Source organism: Symphalangus syndactylus, chromosome 2, assembly GCF_028878055.3.
Source record: "Symphalangus syndactylus isolate Jambi chromosome 2, NHGRI_mSymSyn1-v2.1_pri, whole genome shotgun sequence".
Classification (NCBI taxonomy): domain Eukaryota; kingdom Metazoa; phylum Chordata; class Mammalia; order Primates; family Hylobatidae; genus Symphalangus; species Symphalangus syndactylus.
The window spans coordinates 89,306,418-89,330,416 of NC_072424.2; the positions used below are offsets into that span (position 1 = coordinate 89,306,418).

A 23,999-nucleotide genomic window follows, 5' to 3' on the forward strand; every position below is an offset into this window, starting at 1 on the left:
TTTCACTGCATACAGAATAATTCGAGGTTGGTGGTGTTTTTCTTTCAACACTTTAAACATTTCACTCCTCTCTCTTCTTGCTTGCATGGTTTGTGAACAGAAGTCCGATGTAATTTTTGCTTTCTTCACATATAAGGAAGGTGGGTTTTTTTGCCTCTGGTTTCTTTCAAAATTTTCTCTTTATCTTTGGTTTCCTGCAGTTTGAATATGATATGCATAGGTGTTTAATTTTGGAAAATTCTCAGTCATTATTACTTCAAATATTTATTTTGTTCTTCTGAAGAGCCCATCAAAGGTATTCTTCATTTGTTATAGATTTTATTTCTAGCATTTCCTTTTCTTACAATTCCAATCCCTATGCCTCCATTATCCATCTGTTCTTTTTGTTATTGTTGTTGTCGTTGTTGTTTTTGAGACAGGGTCTCGCTCTGTCACTCAGGCTGGAATGCAGTGGCATGATCTTGGCTCACTGCAGCCTTGACCTCATGGGCTCAGACAATTCTCCCACCTCAGCCTCCCAAATGGCTGGGACTACAAGCGCATATGCCACCACACCCAGCTAATTTTATTTTTTATAGAGACGAGGTCTCACTATGTTGCCCAGGCTGGTCTTGAATTCCTGGGCTCAAGCGATTCTCCCACCTCGCTTCCCAAAGTGCTGAGATTACAGGTGCGAGCTACCACGTCCAGCCACTCATCTGTTCTTGTATGTTGTCTACATTTTTTATTACAGACCTTACCATGTTACTCATCATTATTTTAAATTATCAATCTGACAACTCCAAAATCTCTGACATATCTAGCTAGGAGTTAAGACTGTCGTGTTTACTATTTGCTGTAGTTATAGGGTTAGAGGCTAATATTTTCTCTACTGTCCTTGTTTTTGTCTCATACTGTCTTTGGGTTTCCCTAGAAACTCTTTACATAGTGTGAGTCTAAGCCTTGCAGTTCTTTCAGCTGTAATCTTCTGTAATTATACAGGAGCCTGCTGACATGAGGGGAGGGGAAGAGCCTGCTGATGTGGGGTATGGGGAGAAGATAAAGTGTTCTATAGTTCTTTGATTATGTTTCAGTCTTTAAGTGGGCCTGTGCCCCTGGGGTGTGACCGTCACAAGTGATTTTCAGCTTTTCCCCCCACTCAGGTGAAACAGGAATAAAGGGGGCTGGAGTTAGACACTTCCCTTTCCCTGAGTTGGTTACGGCGCTGGTGGTTTCCCTTGGCCAATGTTACATATGACCTTGTAAACAATGTGTATTCTGAAATTATTAGGTAGGTGTAGGGTTCTAAAAATGTCAATTAGACTGAGTTGGTTGACAGTGTTGTTCAAGTGTTTCATATACTTATTGATTTTCTACCTACTTGCTTCACCAAACACTGAAAGAGGACTGTTGAAGTCTCCAACTGTAACACTAGCTTTATCTTTTTCTCTCTTTAGTTCTCCCTTATGTTCTCCCTTGATGTCAGTATTGCATCAAGTTTTTTGAACTTTTTGTCTTTTCGAAAACTTGAACTTTTTATCATTTTGAAATATCCCTCTTTAATTCTGATAATACGTCTTACCATGAAGTCTAGTTTGCCTGATCTTTAGATACTCCAGTGTTCCTAGTGACTTTTCCTTGCAGAGTACATTTCTCCACTGTTTTACTTTCAAACTGTCTATATATTAAGTATGATTCTTATGAGCTGCATATGGTAGTGCTTTGCATTTTAAGTTAGAATAATAAGACCACGTAAAACTAATCCAATTATTTAAGTACTAAGGTTTGAGGTTGTGTCTTGCCATTTTGTTTTCTATTTTTCCTGCTTATTCATTGCTCATTTTTTTTCCCTAACCTGCTCTCTTTTGGCCTGAAAAAATTTTAGATTCAATTCTACCTTATCGGTTGTCTTATTAACTACATCTCTTTAAGTAGTTGTTCTTATGATGATTTCCCTGTATATCGTTTGAGAGATTTTTCTTGGATGCTTTAAAAATTTTTATTAATTTGCAACAATTCAATTATGATGTGCCATGGTGTGTGTGTGTGTGTGTGTGTCCTGTTTAGGATCTGTGGTGGTGTTTTTTGTTTCTGGGACAGGATCTCACTTTGTCGCTCAGGCTGGTTGTGTTGTTATTTATAGGTTTTGTTCTATTGTGTTTTCATTAAAATTACTAAACACACTTATAATACCTATTTTAAAGTCCTTTTCCTTGAATTTGATCACATGTTGCATTCTGGGTCTGTTTTTATTCACAAGACTTTCTCCTTTTTATAGATTACATTTGCCTACTATAACTACTATAGATAATTACTATATCTAGTAATTTTTTTTTTTTTTTTCAGACAGAGTCTTTCTCTGTCACCCAGGCTGGAGTGCAGTGGCTCACTGCAACCTCCGCTTCCTGGGTTCAAGCCATTCTCCTGCCTCAGCCTTCCGAGTAGCTGGGACTACAGGCGCCGCCACCTTGCCCAGCTAATTTTTGTATTTTTAGTAGAGACGAGGTTTCACTATATTGGCCAGGCTGGTCTCAAACTTCTGACCTTGTCATCCACTGCGCCCGGCCATATCTACTAAGTTTTAAATAGATGGTGGGCATTGTAGATACCTGCTTATATGTGGATTTTATTGTCTTCCTTTCAAGAAAGGTTTGTCCCAGCAGGCAACTAATTTACTTGCAGATCAATCTGATTGTTTTCAGCCTCGTTTTTAAATTTTGTTAGTGCAGGTCCAGGAAAGCCTTTACGCTAAGACATTATCGCTACTCATAAGATGTGGCCTTTCTGGAATTTCTACTGAATGCCTGGTGTATTCAAGAAGGTCTCAATACTCTGAACAGACAAAATGTTCGTATTTTGCAGATGTGTGCAAACTTTGGTAGTTGCTTAATTTATGGTTTTCAGTAGCTATCCTTTCACTGAAAATTGGCCTCATAGGATCTCAACCCGTCCATATACAGCTTACCATTCAGCCAAAGGCTGTTCATTTATTCATTTCATGGAGGAATTTAGAAGAGATGCTATCCTTCAGTCTGATACATGACTTTAATAGTATAGGCCAGAAATTCTTAATTGTTTTATAAAAAGGAGTTAATTCTATCTCCCAAAGCTGAGGTCACAGAGAACTGATTTTAAATATTCCAAACCAAACAGAAAACAGAGTACCATTATTGTCCATGTTCCATTCCCTCTATAAAATATGCGCAAACAACAGAGAATTAACAAAGTATGTATAACAATGGTAACTGACATGGAAATGTATCATGTAGACAGGCCTTCAAACATCTACTGGCAGATTAGGAAGTATTGGTTAAAAACACAGGTTCATAAAACTATAGATCTGTGGAAAAGGAATCGATTGCCCATTGCATAGTGCTAGACCAACTGGTTATCAAGCTGGGAAAAAAGGTAGGGTTAGATTTCCAAAATCATACTGCCCAAGAAATCAATCCAGATAGATTCAAATCCAAGTATATACAAAATATTTTTAAAGTCTCTGTCTAGAGGAGATTTTTTAAAACAGGCATAAAAGGCTTAACCTACAAAAGAAAAAGCTATGACTTTAAATTAAAATGGCCACGAATACCATAAATTAAAAGACAAAGACCTGAAAGAGATGTTTCCAATACACTTAACCACAAATGATCAGTATCCAGAATATATAAAGAACTCCTACAAATCAGTAAGAAAGATAGCAACCCAAAAGAAAAATGGTGAAAGAATATGATGGGGCCATTTCCACAGAAAAGGAAGAAAAGGAAAGTAGAACTGGTAATATATCCAATGATAATCAACCTTTAGGTTTTACGTTCTGAAAATTCCTACTAACTTCTTTCACTCAAAACAAAACTTTTTTATACAGCCAAGATAAAATGCCTAACGGGTTAGTTGCTTGGTGTAAGCTTTCTCTACTCCAGTACAATAAAATTAGACGTATTTGAAAGGAAAAAAATGCCAGGGCTATAATGTCATCTGCTAATTTGTCTTTTTTGTCATTAGAAAAATTTCACAAAGCAGGTTAATGTTGAAGGTATATTTTCCTCAACTGGCAAAGAGAACTGAATACTGTTCATACTACTTCTTCCCCAGAAGTATAGTGGCCAAAGCAAAGGAGATTTATGGAAGGCAATGATTAACCCAGAGAACTAACCTAGACAGTCAAGCAACCGATCACCTCATCGTTTTCAAGAATCAACTACAAATAAGATGGCAACAGGAGAGAAATCTAAGAAGCTCTTGGCATGTGGTAAACTGCCTTGGAAGGGAAGGAGAAACAAAAACTTTTGGGGTCGATTTAAAAACTCAATGAGAATATACTTCTATCTGAAGAAAAAAAGTGTTAACAAGAATGCAGGTGGCAACAATAGACAGTGGGAACTACTAGAAAGGTGGGGGGGGCAAGGATTAAGTAATCATTGGGTGCCATGCTCACTACCTGGGTAACGGGGGTCAATCATGTCCCAAGCCTCGGCATCATGCAATATACCCATATAACAAACCTGAATATGTACCCCTGAATCTAAAACATAAGTTGTAATTTTTTTAAAAAACAGGTAAAATAAAGAAAATTAACAGTATTAAATATATTTAGAAATTGGAGTAAAGTTACTCTTAAAACCTTACAAAGAAAACCATTTTTTAAATATTTTCTGGTTATTCTAAATAAATTAGGGGGATATACCAACAATTCACCGTATGTTTTTACTGAACACCTAAGTGTGTACAAGGCTTTATAAAGGTAATGTGGATTTCAAAATGAATTAAGTATAACCTCTAGTTTTAAAGAGCTGGGGATGGGGTTGTTGCAAAAAGTTATACTACAAGACATAGATGGAAACAAAATGCTTAGGGAGCCCCCCTAAAAAGAGAAACTAATTGGAATGGATGTGGCAAGAAAGGGTTCATAGAAGTGTTATTTACACCAGTCTTTAAAGGATGGGTAGGAATTTAGCAGGCATAGGAAAAGGAGGCTGGAAAAGGTACAGCAGACAAAAAAACAGAGGGAACAGTTTAAGCAAAGGTATGGGGATTAGACAAAGCATAGGATATATTCAGGAAATGCCAAGCATATGAGTGGGACTGAAATATAAGATTCATGGTAAAGAGAAAGAAAAATGGGAAATAAGCCTAGAAAAGAACAATGGAGAGAGACTGAGGAAGTCCCTTTACACAACATAAAAAGTTCATTTTCAGCTGTGGGGATTCAAATGATTTTGTGCTGTACAGACATACATAATGTAGCCCTTTACTGTCAGATGGGCCTGTGTATGAGTTAAGTTTCATTTTAACAATTGTGCTGTCTTGTGGTCATCAATCCACCAACTCCCATGAGAGTTAACAGTTAATCGGAATAAATGCTGAGGTTGGTTAAATGCTAAATTTTAAAACAGATCCTGCTGTTCTATAGTCAATATGATTCTATTAATAGAGTGACAATATAATTTCTTGTACAAACTGGATTGTTGAGAATAAAGGTGGTTCCTATTAATAATAACGCTAGTGTAAATTAGGAACATCTCAACAAACTGGGATGAAGTGACTTTAGTTATAAAAACTCCCAAATCAGCTGGGCACGGTGGCTGGCTCATGCCTATAATCCCAGCACTTTGGGAGGCCGAGGCGGGTGGATCACCTGAGGTCAGGAGTTCGAGACCAACCTGACCAACAAGGTGAAACCTCATTTCTACTAAAAATACAAAAATTAGCCGGGCGAGTTGGCAGGCGCCTGTAGTCCCAGCTACTCAGGAGGTTGAAATAGGAGAATTGCTTGAACCTGGGAGGCAGAGGTTGCAGTGAGCCAAGACCATGCCACTGCACTCCAGCCTGAGCGATGGAGCAAGACTGTCTCAAAACAAACAAACAAAAATCTCCCAAATCACAGGGACTCTACTTTTCTTCCACAAATTCCCTTCAGTGGGAATCTCCTTTTGTAAAGCCTTAGGAGAATCTAGTATTTGATACTGAGATTAGTGGCTATGGCATTTTAAAGAGATAGGCATATATTAAAAATGAATACATCTACTCTTTGTATAGTAGCAGAGACTTGAAGGATGAATAACTTCGTGTAAATCTATATGAGACTTCTTTACCTTAACTAATGACAACCATGAAGACACAAGAACTACATACTGATCACTAATCTCACAAGTATAATTAGACTCAGATGGTATTTCCTGAGCTTTGGTGTTTTTTATATTTGAAAGCAGTTAATTTTCAACTATACCTACCATCCCAAAATATATTAGTCTTTATTTTAGCATACTGAAGGAAAAAAATCTGTTTATTGCTAAAATTACAGAATACACCTGATGGTTTGCAAAAGACTTAATACGGGTGGCTGCAAAACTTAGCCTTTAGCCTCTTGCCAAATACCATACCATATGTGTTCTGAATCACCAGTAAACCTGGATGCCCTCGTGTGAGATTATTTCAACTCCAACTTTCAAATGCTTGCTATTAGAAAACACTTACAGAGAAAAATGCAATCTCACTAACTAGAAATTAATAAAGAGACAAAACAAACCTGTGGTCTTAATGAGCAAATAAAACCAAAAACTTCAAATGTCAGGACTCCAAGGAAAGTAATTTAACCTCTATCAATTTTCGTCAAAGTCTAAGACCTGATTAAAGATGGTTTTCACCGTGTAAAAAGTTGTTAACCTTTTCACATTAAAAAAAAATTCACCTTATGTCAGGGGTTGGCATAAGGTGTAACAGGACAAATGGCAAATATTTTAGGCTCTGTGGGTCACAGTGAACCTCTGGTGCAACTACCTCCTGCTGAAGCATGACAACAGCCATTATAAGTAATCAATGTGAGGGGCAGTGATCCAATAAAGTTTTACTTAGAAAAATAGGTGGTTGGACTGGATTTGGCTCACAGACTATAGTTGGTCAACTCCTCTTTCAGAATATAAGCTCTGGGCAGTACTTGATACATAATAGATGCTCTATAAATGTTTATTGATGAATCGTATTATTTAATAAGCAAAAAACTTAACCAAATGTCTCTACTACTGTACAAACACTGTGTTGAGTATTGAGACTCAACTTCCTAAGTTAGAATTTATAGGTTATTTCCCACACAAAATCCTTACTTTAAAATTTTTTTCATTAAAAATTTTACTTTAATTGTATTATGAATCATGGAACACTATCATGTAAGTATTGAACTCTGTTCACCCAAGATATGAATTTTCTGGCTCCTTGGGGCTGTTCATATAAATAAGGAATCCAACAATCCAGTATAAGGACTAGAGCTGAATGGTCATGTTGAGTTAAGGCCACAGTTAATACCCTAACAGGCAAGTGAGAGCCAAAGGCAAATGGGAAGAACTGTGTGAAAACTGGTCTACAGAGAAAACAATGGAAGAGAAGTGAGACTTGTTTATACCATGCAACGAAGATCTGTGAGATTTCCTTATACTGTAATAATAAATCCCCTTTTTATTAGAGATTTTCTTTTTTTTTCTTTTTTTTTTTTTTTTTTTTTTTTTTTGAGACAAGGTCTTGCTCGGTTGCCCAGGCTGGCGTATAACAATCTTGGCTCACTGCAACCTCTACCTCCTAGGCTCAGATGATCCACCTCAGCCTCCTGAGTAGCTGGGACCACAGGAACGTGCCACCACACTCGGCTAATTTTTGTATTTTTTGGAAAGATGGGGTTGCCCAGGCTGGTCTTGAAATTCTGGGCTCAAGTGATCCACCTGCCTTGGCCTCCGAAAGTGCTGGGATTACAGGCGTGAGCCACTATGCCTGGCCATTTTCTTTTCTTTCCGAGACAGGGTCTAACTCTGTCACCCAGGCTGGAGTGCCATGGCACAATCACGGTTCATTGTAGCCTCAACCTCCCAGGATTAAATGATCCTTTCACCTCAGCCTCTTGAGTGTCTGGGACTACAGGAGCACACCACCACACTTGGCTTTTTTTTTTTTTTAATTTTTAATAATGATGAGGTCTTCGTATGTTGCCCAGGCTGGTCTCTAACTCCTGCTTGAGGAGTTAGAGACTCCTCAAGCAATCTTGCCTCAAGCAATCTTCCTGCCCCGGCCTCCCAAAGTACTGAATGGGATTACAGGCATGAGCCACCACACCTGACCAATTAACAGCTTTTTTGAAAGAGCTTGTGGTCTTTGCAAACAAATCATTCCTGAATAGAAAATGGAATATGAAACACTTTGGAGACGATTTAATGCTTGAGCCTAAACTTTAAAAATGAGTAGGCAGGGTTTTGAGTCAAGGTGAAGTAATAGGGAATAAATTTACCCACTGCCTGAAATAACGAATAAACAGAAGAGCATGTAAATCAATGGTCTTTACATATTAGACATTGGCCAGCAGAGGACAATAATCCCTGAGAGACAGGAAACAAACATTGTAAGTCCTTCTTCAATAGCTCCCCACTTAGAGCTTCTATGGAGCAGAGGGATAAGAAACCCAGGTGGAAGCTGGCAATCTCCAAGTTGAGGAAACAAAGTTGAAGGCCATGCTTGTTAGCATTTGCCTGGTAGAATACCAGGAGAAGAGAACTGCAAAGAGACAGACAGGAGTAGATCTGCAGAGGGTTCCCTCAAGGTTTTACTGAAAGTATCAGCACATGCTTTATGAGGAATGTACCTAAAGCAGAAAAATAAGTAACTAAAATGGGCAGAGGGAACAATCCCAAGGGCTCACACAGTAGCAGAAATAACTTATGTTTCATCTAAGAAGGAAACATACTTCACAAGACATCGAGTAGAATAATCGTAAGATTATTGACTCAGTAGATCGGCAAAATTAGCCCTAGTTAAGTTTGTTCTGTTCCCACCCAACTAAGCATAAAAAGACTTGAAAGGATTACACTATTTCCAAATAACTTAACAGTGTCCCAGAATAAAGCTCAAGAATATTTCTAAAAATACAATGATATCCAGAACACAAGGTAAAATCCATGTCTGGCATTCAGTGAAAAAAACTAGGCATGTAATAAACAGAACAGTATGACCCATAATAAGGAAAAAAATGTAGCAAGAGAAACAAGCCAGGAAATGATACAGATGATGGAATTAGTAAGCAAAGATATTAAAATAGTTATTGCAACTGTAAACTATATGTTCAAGAAGTAGAAGAATGCCTGAATATATGAAATAGAGATGCGGACAATAAACATAAATCAAAATTTTCATCTCATAAAGGATGAAAAATAAATGAAGAGGAAAAATGTGAGTAGAACTAAGAATATATCAGAAATGCCAGAATTAAAAGATTAATAAACTGGAAGACAAAGCCATAGAAACCATCCAAAATGAAGCACAGAAAAAGCCTGAAAATACATGAACAAGGCTGGGTGCAGGTGTGGTGGCTCATGCCTGTAATCTCAGCTCTTTGGGAGGCTGAGACAGGAGAAATGCTTGAGGCCAGGAGTTAGAGCCCAGCCTGGGCAACATTGTGAGACCCCATCTCTACTAAAAATTAAAACGTTAGCCAGGCACAGTGGTGCGCACCTGTTGTTCCAGCTATTCAGGAGGCTGAGATGGGAGGACTGCTTGAGCCCAGGAATCCGAGGCTGCAGTGAGCCATGCTTGTGCCATTGCACTCCAGCCTGGGTGACAGAGCAAGACCCTGTCTCAAAAAAAAAAAAAAAAAAAAAAAGAACAAAACGTTAGTATCCTATGTTACAACTTTAAGCAGGCTTATATATGTATAATTTAAGTTCCTGCAGTGGAGGGTAAGTGCTATATACAATTACCAAAACAAAACAAAACAAAAAAGGTAGAAAAGTATGGGCTTAAAATGGTACTACAAGAGCAAACTATTATATATTATGCAGAGGAAGAAAGTAATGAGAAAAGCTGCACATTTGGATAATTAAAGAAAAAAACTGTGAAAAGACAGAAATTGTTTTACATTTTTGTAAATCACTCTAACGTCTGGGTTTCAGAAGAGAAAGCTGGGTTATCATATCTGCTTTTGTCCAATCTGTTGCTTATGCTGTTTTGGCTGGGAAAGACAACCAACCAGTCTGTGTTATGCAGAAAAGTGGAATGAGGTATTACCTATAAACTATCCTAGTCAGCTCACAACAGAAAGAACCAGAGAAGCTATTTGTTTATGAAATTTATTCCACACAGGTGATAAGGCAGAAAGGAGACAGAATCATAATGAGTTTCCATAAAAAACACTATAGGTTCACAGTTCTTCAACAAGTGTAAGGGGATGCCGTGGGTCTGAGCTGGGTGTTAGTTAAGTTCTAAGTGTAAGAAGCCAAATTGCCAGAGGCCACAGAAGAAAAGGGGGAAAAGGACCAAGTAATGGAATTACAAGGAAGGAAAGCCAGAGCAGAGTTGAGTCTAGTTCAGAATATCTCACAATATTATATTTATTATATAGTCCAACATATTTCGAGTTGAGTCAGAACATTTTAACTGGTTTTGTCACTCGTATTTATATAAATCTGTCACTTTCCCAACTTCTTCTGGGCTTAAATTCCCTAACAAAAGGCATTCTATAACATTCATAATCCTCTCAGGTCTGATTCACACAGAACCTATGTTCCTATCAGTAACTCAGAAAATGACTGAAAGAGAACTTTTAGGTACACTTTTGACAGGCTGGCTTACATGTTAAAAGTGTCACCCTAAGAGCAATTATCCCTGGGCAGATACCAACTATAACCAGGAGGTCGGAAATTAAAATCCTAGGGCGCAGAATAGCTCTGTGTTGCCTTCTACTGATACTCTGCCTATATTTAAAGCAAATTTTGGGCCCAACACTGAAGGGAATTTTTATAAAGCTACCTCACAGCTTAAAAAGCCTATCAAAATAATCTCCATTAATACTTCTAAAAAGAAGTACCTAATGATAACTTAGAAATCAAACCACAATCTGGTAAGAACAGAGGACATAAACTTCTACAAGAAAACAGAAAACACTTGATATTTTAGGTTAGGCAAAGATTTCTTAGGTCATCAAAAAGTATGAATCACGAAAGGAAAAAAAAAGATAAATTGCACTTTATCATAGTTTAAAACCTTTATTCTTCAAAAGATACCACTAGAAAAATAAGAATGCAAGCCACAGATTGGGAGAAAATATCTGCAAAACATGTATCTGATAAAGGACTTGAGTCCAGAATAAATAAAGAACCCTTTCAACTCAACAAGAAGAAAAACAACTCAATTTTGTAAAAAAGATTTGGATACTTCACCAAAGAAGATATGTGAATGGCAAATACACACATAAAAAGATGTTCAGATTCTTAGACCTTAGGGAAATGAAAATTAAAACCACAATGAGATATCATTACACTTTCATTAGAAAACACAGAATTTTAAAAGACTAAATATAAACAAACGCTGGAGAGGGTAGGAGAAACTGGACCTCCCATAAGTTGTTGGAGCTAATGCAAAATGGTACAGCCACACTGGGAAAAAAAATCTGGCTGTTTCTTATGAAGTAAACTTACCATTTAACCCAACAATCCCACTCCTAAGTATTTATAAGAGAAATGAAAGTATATAATCACAGAGACTTGTACATAAATACTTTATTCATAATAGCTCAAACTGGGAACAATCCAAATGTTCAGCACCTAGTGAACGGTATATCCATATAATGGAATACAACTCTGCAATTAAAAAAAAATTAATTCATACGACAATGTGGATGACACTTAACTACATAACACATGGTTCCATTTATATGAAATTCTAGAAATGGCAAAACTATAAGTGATTACAGTGATGTAGCAGATAAGTGGTTGTGAGGGACCAGGAATAGCGACAGAGGTTTTACTAAAAGGAGCACAAGGTAACTTTTTAGGGTGATAGACATATTTTATACACCATGACTGTGGTGACGATGGTTATATGATGGCATACGTTTGTCATAACTCATCTAATTGGTCCATTTTATTATATGTAAATTATACCTCAATAAAAGTGATTAAAGAAAAAGAACAGGGGAATAAACATATTTGCCCCTCATATTATCTGTCACTCACCAGAATTTATCAACACCTGACAGAAAATAGCAATAGGTAGGAAAGTAAAAATGTGGAAATCACTGGAAAGAGCAAGAAATTGATAAGAATTATGCAGTCAAGACAAAAAACAATGTCATTCTTTATATATTTTAATATATAGTAATGTAATGTATAAATATATATTTTAACCATTCAATAATAAGAACAATCTGATTCTAAAAGAGACCTTCATCAATCCAAAATATCACCTGCTTTATCAAAACAGTATTTCTTACAGTAGATTCTAAGGGTTACCTAAATCACAGGCATCAACATATTTCTGGGCACCACCCCAGACCTACTCCATCCATCACACACTCTTAGGCAAAAATAAGACCCCATTTTAAGCTGTTTCCAAATAAATTATTTTGCAAATTTAGTCTCACAGAACGACTTTATTAGAAGTTCTAATGTACACGTGTGTACTCACACATGTATATCAACTGGGTTTGCAATTATGCCAGGTTGATAGTATTCAATAGCACGTATGCTTTCCTTATAGGAAAATAGAGGTATCTCCATTTCATGGAGACGTAGCGGGCTCAAATGAGATTATCTAGAACATAAGAGATACTCAAAGTTGTACTGCTCCCCAGTCATCCTGGACTTGGATAGGAAGATCATTCTAAGCAGGTAAAAAAGACTTTTTGACCTTACCAAGCCTGAAGTCTCACAATGCCATACTGCCTCTCTTTTACCACTATATACTGCTTAGTAGCAGGTGACAACCACTTTAGTTATTAATTTTAGTTAATATTTATATTATCACAAGAATATTTCCTTTAAATATGTGATATTTTAAAGTTATGTGCTATGGCTGGGTGCGGTGGCTCACGTCTATAATCCCAGCACTTTGGGAGGCTGAGGCGGGTAGATCACTTGAGGTCAGGAGTTCGAGACCAGCCTGGCCAGCAAGGTGAAACCCCATCTCTACTAAAAATACAAAAAAATTAGCCAGGCGTGGTGGCGCATGCCTGTAGTCCCAGCTACCTGGGAGGCTGAGGCAAGAGAATGGCTTGAACCTGGGAGGCAGAGGTTGCAGTGTGCTAAAATCATGCCATTGCACTCCAGCCTGGGCTACAGGGCAAGACTCAGTCTCAAAAAACTAAAAAATAAAAAAATTAAAGTTATGTGCTATGTTTCCTCCCTTACTTTATAAATTGAGTTGGTTTCTTAGACAATATCCCATGGGCTTACATACAATTTAATTTCAAACTTTTTTTTAAAAAAATAATAGAGACAGGGTCTCACTATGTTGTCCAGGCGGGTCTCAAACACCCAGCCTGAAGCAATTCTCCTGCCTTAGCTTCCTGAAGTGCAGGGATTACAGGCTTGAGCTACTGTGCTGGACCCAATTTCAAACATTTAAAAAAATCAAGTACTACCATGTCAAAAGAAAACAATTTAACAATAAAACAAAACAATGTTAGGAACTACAGAAAACAAAGCTGAGTAAACAGGCCAAGGTCCTTACCTTCATGAATTTTGTCTTTTTTTTAAATGTGGTAAAATATACGTAAAATTTACCATTTTAACCCTTTTTGGGTATACAATTCAGTGGCATTAAGTACATTCACATTATTGTGTAACCATCACCACTATCCATCTCCAGAACTTTCCCATCATCCCAAACTCTGTACCCATTAAATAATAATAAATCTCCATTCCTCCTCCATCCCACCCTCGGTAAACACTATTCTATTGTTTGTTCTCTATAAATTTGACTATTGTAGGTATCTCATATAAGTGGAATCATGTATTTGTCCTTCCTTCCTGAATTTTTTTCTAATTTTTTTTGAGACGGAGTTTTGCTCTTGTTGCCCAGGCTGGAATGCAATGGCACGATCTCAGCTCATCACAACTTCCACCTCCCAGGTTCAAGTGATTCTCCTGCCTCAGCCTCCCAAGTAGCTGGGATTACAGGCATGTACCACCACACCTGGCTAATTTTGTATTTTTAGTAGAGACGGCGTTTCTCCATGTTGGTCACACTGGTCTCAAACTCCCAACCTCAGGTGATCCACCCACCTCAGCCTCCCAAAGTGTTGAGATTACAGGCGTGAGTCACCGCGCCTGGCTGTTTTTTCCAATTTTTAATGCATGTGTAGGCAGTAAGCACTAAGGACACAAAGACTGGCAGCATACTGAATCTGCCCTCATGAAACGCACACTCTTAAGAGGCAAGTCAGACATGTTAAAAACAAACAAAAAATCTTGCAAGTTAATGTGATAACTGCTTTAACAGGGATACAAAGTACAATGGTGGTACAAAGGACTGATATGACTAAGGGAAGTCGGGAGAGGCTTCACAGTGTAGATGATGTCTCAGGGCAGTCTTGAAGTGTGAAGAATTCACCAGTAGAAAAGGCCATTCCATCCAGAGGAATGGCATTCAGTCATTTCATAAGGGATGACACCACACCAGACACTGAACACCTAGGACAGCCAAGGTACCTGCTTTCATTAAGCTAACAGCATATGTAAAGTCATGAGGTATATACATTTGAGCAACAGCAAGCAGTTCAGACTGAAAAGCAAAGTGCTTGAGGAAGAAGCAGAAGATGACGCTGAAAAGGTAGGCAGGTGCTCGATCATGAAAAAACTTTATATTGTCTAGAGTTTTATTTTAGATTATAGGCCAGGGCTATAATTTAAAATATATAAGGGCTGAATTTGAAAACAGGTAAAGTTAGAGACAAACTGAGAGGTTATTATGATGATCCATGCAAAAATAATGACACCTCAATTAAAGTAGTAACCATGGAAATGGACAGAGAATGGACTTGAAAGTCCACAATCTACATGTAAGTGATTGTCACCTGTTTATGATTAAATAAAAAGAAATAATTTCTCTTCTTCAGTAAATATCTACCAAAGCCCCATAATGTATTAAAAATTATTGAGAAAAACATATTAGGATAAAAGAACACAATGCCATTTTCACTTTTCTTTCATATATGTGTGGGTGTGTGGAATCAGGGCTCCAATTACAATCCTGTGCCACATAACAATGTTTCAGTCAAGATGGAATGCACATGCAATGGTGGTTCCTTAAGATTATAACAGAGCATCATATCGAAACCTCATATATAGCACTTGATATTGACACTGCAGATCAAGTAGGGGAAATGGCTGATATTCAGTAATGGTGCTGGAACATTTAGTTTTCTAATGTAATATACAAATATATTTTTATTTATATGTATTTTTTCTAGGTTTGTGTAGTATACTCTATGATGTTCACACAATGACAAAATCGCCTACCAATGCATTTCTCAGAACATATCCCTGTCATTAAGCAACACACAACTATACCTTTAAGTAATTTTAGAGTCAGTCTTCCTTTCTACCAGAGGAAAAACAATTCCTTGTTCCTGTTCTACAACTGCAAAAGGAGTGCCAGAAAGAGTTAACAGTTGTCAACAGAAGCTTGACCCTCTGTTCTCAAGTACGTGCTGGGGATGTAGTGGGAATTTAACACACTAAACAAGAAACTGTCCATAATCCAGTTTACTTCAATTTTAAAGAAAAAATCTATATATAAATACTGAGGCTTTCTGCCAAAAAAGCAAATGCTTCATGGATTTGGCTCCTTGTCTTTTCTTGTGGCTGTTCTCCAATATCAACTTGGAGATGTCCCCATCTCAAAATCTGCCAGCTACTGAAACATGGGTCAAACAAAACACTTTCCTCTCTGTAGAGTATAATGTATCATGACAATGAATCCTTTTAGGTAAAGCAGAGATCACATTTAAAAATGCATATAATAACTAGTTGCCCCAAAACAATCTTTTCTCAGATAGTAATACTCATTCCACAATATTAAACTTCAGATTTCAAATATAAGGTTTTCTATGATTAAACTTTTAGACACTGGAATCAGACATACCCAAAGAATCTTTGGTAAATCTGACACACCTGAATTGATGTAAATTTAATAGAAGCGTATCTTGCTTTCCTTTGCAGGTAATATTCTTTTCACTTGACTACCATATAATTTTAAGAGGAAACCAGAATAACTCTCATTCATCACTTTTAGTAGTTCAAAAAGTCTGAATCTACTCAAAAAAATCTCCACACTTTGATATTTCCAAGTTTTAAGTTTGTTTTATTTATACTAATTCAGTTTATTACCTTTTAGTGGTCTTAAATATTTTATGCATTACAAAAATCTTTCTTTAAAAGGCATCCCATTTATACTTCCAAACCACTTTCTTAACATAAACTCAAGTTAACACACTCCAGAAAAAAACATTATTGTTAATTCCTTAATTGTATTGTACCTCAAGTCTATTTAATTCTACATAGTTATAGGAGAGAAAAATAAAAACATCTAGGTCTAGCTACTTGATAATAGGTAATACTCTTTACTCCAAATTAAATATATAACAGTATAATAACGAGAGTAATTCAGAAGACAATCAAATGACATTCAAGTGATCTAACAGAAAAATAAGAAAATATTTTGATATAGAAAACTAAAAACATAGCTTAGTTCATAAAGTCATTAGAGTTATTACATTACATTTTATCTTCACAACAATAGCCACAACCCTAGGCTATTATCTCATGGTCCCTAAATCTAAGCAGATTGTTTTTAGTTGGGAAAAAGATTATCATAAACTTATATTTTACTAATAATATGAAAGATCTCAAGAAGCCTATGTCTCTAAAATATAGCTTCATCTTTTGAAATAATTGATGCTTCAGGAACAGCAACAATAACCGTTATCATCAAAGTAATCTCCCTGAAAAATCTCATCACGTTAGAAAAAAAAACAAGTATTAAAAAAACAAAAATGAAAGCAGAACAAAGCATACAAGAGCAATGAGACAATTATTAAATGGCCCATATACCTGCAATTGAAATCACAGAAAGAGAAGAAGAGAGAACAGGTCAAATGAAATACATGAAGAGATAATGGCTAAGAATTTTCCAAATTAAATAAAAGATGCTAAACCACAGAACCAAAAAACTCAGAGAAGACCAAACAAACCAACAAAAGAAAACAGACACATCACATTCAAAATAAAGATACATCATAGAGAAATTCTTAAAGACAGCCAAAAGAAAAATAAATTAAATGAACAAAGGACACTATACGCAAAGAATCAAAGACAAATGACAAAAATATGTAATAGATGCAAAAAATCTCAACAAAATACCAGCAAACCAAATCCATCAGCACATCTAAAACTTAATTCACCATAATCAAGTAGACTTTATTCCTGGGATGCAAGGTTGGTTCAACATATGCAAATCAATCATTGTGATTCACCACATAAACAGAATTAAAAAGAAAAACGATATAACCATCTCAATAGAAGCAGAAAAAGCTTTTGATAAAATCCAACATCCCTTCATGATAAAACCCCACAATAAACTAAGTATCAAAGGAATATATCTAAGAGCCATTTATGACACACCCACAGTCAACATGATACTGGATGGGCAAAGCCTAGAAACATTCTCCTTGAGAAATGGAAGAAGACAATGATGCTCACTTTCATCACTCTTACTCAACATAGTAATGGAAGTCCTAGCCAGAGTAAACATGCAAGAAAAGAAATAAAAGGTATCCAAATAGGAAAAGAAGAAGTCAAACTATCTTTCTTTGCTAATGGTATGATTCTATACCAGAAAGCTCTAAAGACTCCGCCAAAAGGCTCCTTGAACTGATAAACAACTTCAGTCAAGTTTTAGGATACAAAAATCAATGTACAAAAATCAGTAGCATTTCTACATAACAATAACCTTCAGGCTAAGAGCCAAATCAAGAACACAATTCCATTTACAAGAGCCACACAAAAAAGAAAATACCTAGGAATACATCTAATGAAAGTAGTGAAAGATGTCTACAAGGAGAACTACAAAACACTGCTTAAAGAATCAGAAATGACACACACAAATGAAAACATATTTCATGCTCATGGATTGGAAGAATCAGTATCATTAAAATGACTATACTGCCCAAAGTAATTTGCAGATTCAGCATTATTCCTATCAAATTACCAATATCATTTTTCACAGAATCAGAAAAAACTGTTCTAAAATTCATATGGAACCAAAAAAGAACCCAAACAGCTAAAGCAATCCTAACCAAAAAGAAAAAACCCGGAGGCATCACATTACTCAACTTCAAACTACACTACAAAGCTACAGTAACCAAAACAGCATGGTACTGGTACAAAAAGGATACATGGACCAATAAAACAATAGAGAACCCAGAAATAAAGCCACACACCTACAACCATCTGATGTTCAACAAAGTTGACAAAAATAAGCAATGAGGAAAAACTCCCTATTCAATATATGGTGCTGGGATAACTGGCTAGCCATATGCAGAAGAATGAAACTGGACTCTTACCTATCACCATATACAAAAATTAACTCAAGATGGATTAAAGACATAACCGTAAGACCTAAAACTACAAAAATCCTAGAAGAAAACCTAGGAAATACTTTTCTCGACATCAGCCCTGTCGAAGAATTTATGGCTAAGTGCTCAAAAACAATTGCAACGAAACCAAAAACTGACAAGTAGGACCTAAGAGCTTCTATACAGCAAGAGAAACTATTAACAGAGTAAACAGATAATCTACAGAATGGAAGAAAAAATTCATAAACTATGACAAAGGCCTAATATCCAGAATTTATAAGGAACTTAAATCAACAAGTAAAAAACAAATAACCCCATTAAAATGTAAGCAAAGGACATGAACAGACATTTCTCAAAAGAAGACATACAAGTGGCCAAAAAACATATTGAAAAAATGTTCATCACTAATCATCAGAGAAATGCAAATCAAAACCACAATTGAAATACTGTCTCATACCAGTCAGAATAGCTTTTGTTAAAAAGTCAATAAATAACAGATCTCAGTGGGGCTGTTGAGAAAAGGGAACACTTTTACACTATTGGTGGGAACATAACTTAGTTCAGCCACTGTGGAGAGCAGCTTGGAGATTTCTAAAAGAACACAAAATGGAACTACTATTTAACCTAGCAATCCCATTACTGGGTATATACCCAAAGAAAAATATATCATTCTACCAAAAAGACACATGCACCCATGTGTTCATCGCAGCACTATTCACAACAGCAAAGACATGGAATCAACACAGGTGTCCATCAACAGTAAATGAGATAAAGAAAATGTGGTACGTATACACCATGGAATACTACACAGCCACAGAAAGAACAAAATCATGTCCTTTGCAACAACACGGATGCAGTTGGGGGCCATTATCCTAAGCAAACTAATGGAGAAACAGAAAACCAAATACCACATGTTCTCACTTACAAGTGGCAGCCAAACAGTGAGTACATATGGACATTAAGATGGGAACAAATAGACACTGCAGAATACAAGATGGGAGAGGGAGGCACGGATGGAAAAACTACCTATTGAGTACTATGCTCACTTCCTAGGTGACGGGTTCAATCGTACTTCAAACCTCAGCATTATGCAATATAGCTTTGTAACAAACCTGCAAGGTACACCCGGAATCTAAAATAAAAGCGGAAAAAGAAAAAAATTTAATTCAAATAAAAATATATATGTAAAAGCCATATAACAAACAGTACAGTGACATCCTTTAAGTACTGAAAGAACAAAAAGGCAATCCAGAATTCTATATTCAGCAAGAATATTTTAGAAAAATAAAGTCTTTTCGAGAGAAAAAAAGATAGTTTATTATTAGCAGACTTGGCCTATGAGAAATGTTAAAAGTTCTTCAGGTAGACAGAATGACACCAGACAGAAAACTTGGATCTATACAAAGACATGAACAACAGTATAAACGGTATAAATGAAAGTAAATACAAAACTTCATATTTTTCTTATTTGCAATTGTTCTAAAAGATAACTGTCTCTAAAGCAAAAATGCAGTCATGTACTGCATAATGATATTTAATTGACAAGGGGCCACATATATAATGGTGATCCCGTAAGATTATAATGAAGCTGAAAAATTCCTATCACCTAGGGACATCCTAGTTGTACTAACATTGTAGTACAATGAGTTACTCATGTGTTTGTGGTGAAGCTGGTGTAAACAAACCTACGCTGCCAGTTGTATAAAAGTATAGCATGTACAATTATGTTAAGTACATAATACTTGATCATGGTAACAGTTACTAGCTTATGTATTTATTACTTTATCATTATTTTAGAATGTACTCCTACTTACATAAAAAGGAAAGTTAACTGTAAAACAGCCTCAGGTAAGTCCTTCAGGAGATATTACAGAAGAAGGAATTGTTATCATAGGAGATGGCAGTTCCATGTGTGTAATTTTCCCTGAAGACCTTCCAGACAAGATGTGGAAGTGGAAGACAGTGATATTTATAGCTTGACTCTCTGTGGGCCTAGGGCTAATGTATTTGTGTCTTAGTTTTTAACAAAAGTTTTAAAAGTAAAAATTAAAAATTTTTAAATAGAAAAAAGCTTACAGAATGAGGACATACTTTTGTACAGCTGTACAATGTATTCGTTTTAAGCTAAGTTATTATGAGTCAAAAAGTTTAAAAAACTAAGAAGTTAATAAAGTAAAAGTTACAGTAAGCTAATTTATTATTGAAGACATTTTTTAAAAATAGATTTATTATAACCTACATGAACAGTTCAATAAAATCTATAGCAATATACTGTAAAGTCTTAGAGTAGTAACGTATTGTATGTTGATCGCATACATATGTAAGTAAAATGTATGACAACAAAAACACAAAAGATGAAGAGGAGAAATGGGAGTATAGAACTATAAGGTCCTACTAATACTACATATAAAGCTATGTATTATTGTATCAAGAAAACTGTGATTAATTACAAATATACAGCAAACCCTAGGGCAACCACTAAGCAAATTTCAGAAAGAGATATAAATAAATAAGCAAACAGCGGAGAGAAATGGAATTTTTTTTTTAAATCCAAGTAATCCAAAAGAAAAAAAGAACAGATAGACTAACATAAACCAGATAGAACGGTGGTAGATTTTAATCCAACCATATTACCAATGTCGATAAATATAAACAATCTAAACACACTAAATAAAAGAGACATGTCAAAATGAAAGACAGAGATTATCAGACTGGATAAACAAGTAAGCCCATCTATATGCTGCCTATAAGAAACCCATATTAAGTGTAAACATACAGATAGGTTGAAAGTGAAAGTAAAACAAAAAACAAAAACAGAAAAAATATGTTGGGAGACAATTCTCCATGGGTCTCTGTTGAGGTAGCTGCCTTTGAACCTGCTTCTCAGTATCTGGCCTGTAACCATCTCCCCAGTTACTCCTTATTAATAAGTGATAAAATGGAGAGATGGAAATCTCATGTCTATTGCTAGCATCTATGAAATTCGTGGCAAACTTCAGTTTTTGACATGATATACCATGTAAATACCAATCAAAAGAAAGCTGAAGTGGTTATATTAATACAAGGCAAAGAAGATTTCAGAACAAGGAATATTACCAGAGATAAAGAGGCTGTTCCGCCAGAAAGGCATACCAATCTGAAATACATATGGATCTAACAAACTTTCAAAATACATGAAGCAAAAACTGATAGAACTGGAAAGAGAAATAGATAAATCTATTAAATTGGAGACTTCAATACATCTCTCAGTATTTTATAGAACGAGTAGGCTACAAACATATGGAAAAACTCAACCTCTCACTAGTGATGAAAAATGTACAAACCCACAATGAGATGTTTTAAATTAATTCCTAATTTAAAACTTAAGTCTCACAATCCTAAATATTGGTGAAGATGTGGAACATCAGAAACTCACACTTCTGGTGGGAGTATAGGTTGGTATGATCACTTTGGAAAACAATTTGGCATTACTTAGTAGAGGTGTGCTCATATTTATAATTTAAAATTCTTATGACGAATAGTAAATATAGATTCACTCAGCAAATATTAAAAACAAAATAAATAAAGCCACAGAATGTAAGTACAACACCCCGTTAGGCCTAACTAGACACCTAGACTCACATAACCCAAACAGGTTGGTTATACTTAACATGTCAGGCAGGAGTCCTCACTGCAATTCGGGGGCTAGTCTCTTTGGCCCTCTCAGGTGGCAGATCAAGTGTAAGAGAATGAGAGCATAAGGTCCTTGCAGTAGCTACTCTAGCTTACAGGTACCAAATAGCAACCAATATCTCCAGTCTCCTAGGCACAGCTTCCTGAGCTTCAGCAACAGATTTGCTTAGTTGCAAGAGTTATCAAACTCAGGGAAGTCCAAAGCTGTTAACGGTGTAACTACCAGTATTTACAATTCATTCACAGTCCTCCTCTGGTCCTTACGCAATTTAGTAATCATGAGTCATTATTACCATAAGCAATTGTGCTTGGTTATACAACCGATATTCTACCTTATCAAGCTTCCAAGTGAACAAAGCTAGGAAGTTAACCCAAGGCCCAAACTGTCCGAAGAGAAGAAAGGTTAATGTTACAACAAATAAAGAGATGCAATTTAGAATGGCACTAAGCTAATCAACTATTAATATATTTCACTGAATCCAAGATGCTAGTGATTATGACATCATTAATTTTTGTACTAAGAAAAGTGCTGTTAAGTAAATATGGTCCACTACTGATTGTAAGACATATCCCAATTACTGAGATGCACATGGAGGGAAAATATACTTCTCAGAATTGATGAAATACAGAATAATCCTTCTCCCAATTTTTCACTAAAATATTTAAGACATACAGTAAATTTTCACTTAACTTTGTCGATAGGTTCTTGGAAACCTAAACTTTAAGAAAAACTTTGTAGCAGATCTCCAAATAACATTTTGTTCAACTTCATTTTATTATAACAATGAGAAAAAAATGGTTTCATTATATGTCATTTCACTTAAAGTCACAATTTCCAAGAACCTGTCATGGACATTAAGCGAGGACTTATTGTATAACTCTATTCTCTACCTTGGGGACACGGTCTGCTCCAACAGAAACCAGTCCCCTACTAAAAATTTTCTAAGACATCTAAGGTCATACTCTCTCACTTAATACCTCTGTTCATCTACTCTAAAAACAACCAATATCAACATAATTGATGCAGCATAGCTGTCTTCATCCTGGCATGTTAAATAGCATCCAAAATCTAAATAAATGAATTAGCTCCCATCACTGATTAAATCACTAAAAGTCCTAAGGGCCTTTAACAACCTGGAGGCTTTCATGCAACTTTCCGGTAAAATAAATAAATAACAAAATTAAAAAAAAAAACAAACACTGTTTCAGGTTATCCATAAATATGTTAGTTCCCATATACCAGAGAACTGTGCAATGAGAAAAGCGGAAAAAACCTTAAACCTCAATCCAGTAGAGGTACACTAAATGAATGTTTTCATCTAAGTGGGTTGTATACGATCATTAGTTCTTTATGCTAGGGAAGGCAATTCTATCTTTTTAAAAGCAGAAAATAAATATGATTGAAGTGAACTTGCCATACCCTACCTACTGGCAAACACTAAGCCTGGAAAAATAGCCCTTGTTCATAGACAGATATGTATGGAATGGGACCTAAACAAACATTCAGCAGCATAGACAAAACATCTTCTTAAAAATGCCAAAGGAAAGAATCTGTGATAATTTACATTTAGAAACCGAAAAAATGTGAAAAGTATATGCTGTGTGTTCTCAATAACATACATAGAGGAAGAAATAAAAAGACAGACTTATATGCAGTCTAAGATATAAATGGAACTCTTAGGAAATAAGAAAAAAGAAATGAATAGAAACAACAATAAAAAAAACTACATTTTGGTACATACGCTTTTTAAAATGAGTTCTGTTATCAATGTTTTCCAAAAAGGAAAACATGGCCGGGCATGGTGGCTCACGCCTGTAATCCTTGCACTTTAGGAGGCCTAGACAGGTGGACTGCCTGAGCTCAGGAGTTCAAGACCAGCCTGGGCAACACGGTGAAACCCCATCTCTACTAAAATACAAAAAACTAGCTGGACATGGCAGCATGCGCCTATAGCCCCAGCTACTC

General features: G+C 36.0%; 1 protein-coding gene across 7 annotated transcripts in view; it reads right to left on the reverse strand.

Annotated features, from left to right (window-relative positions):
- Positions 1-23,999, reverse strand: part of REV3L (REV3 like, DNA directed polymerase zeta catalytic subunit) — a 186,778-nt gene that overhangs the window by 143,920 nt on the left and 18,859 nt on the right. The gene's annotated exons all lie outside the window — the stretch shown is intronic.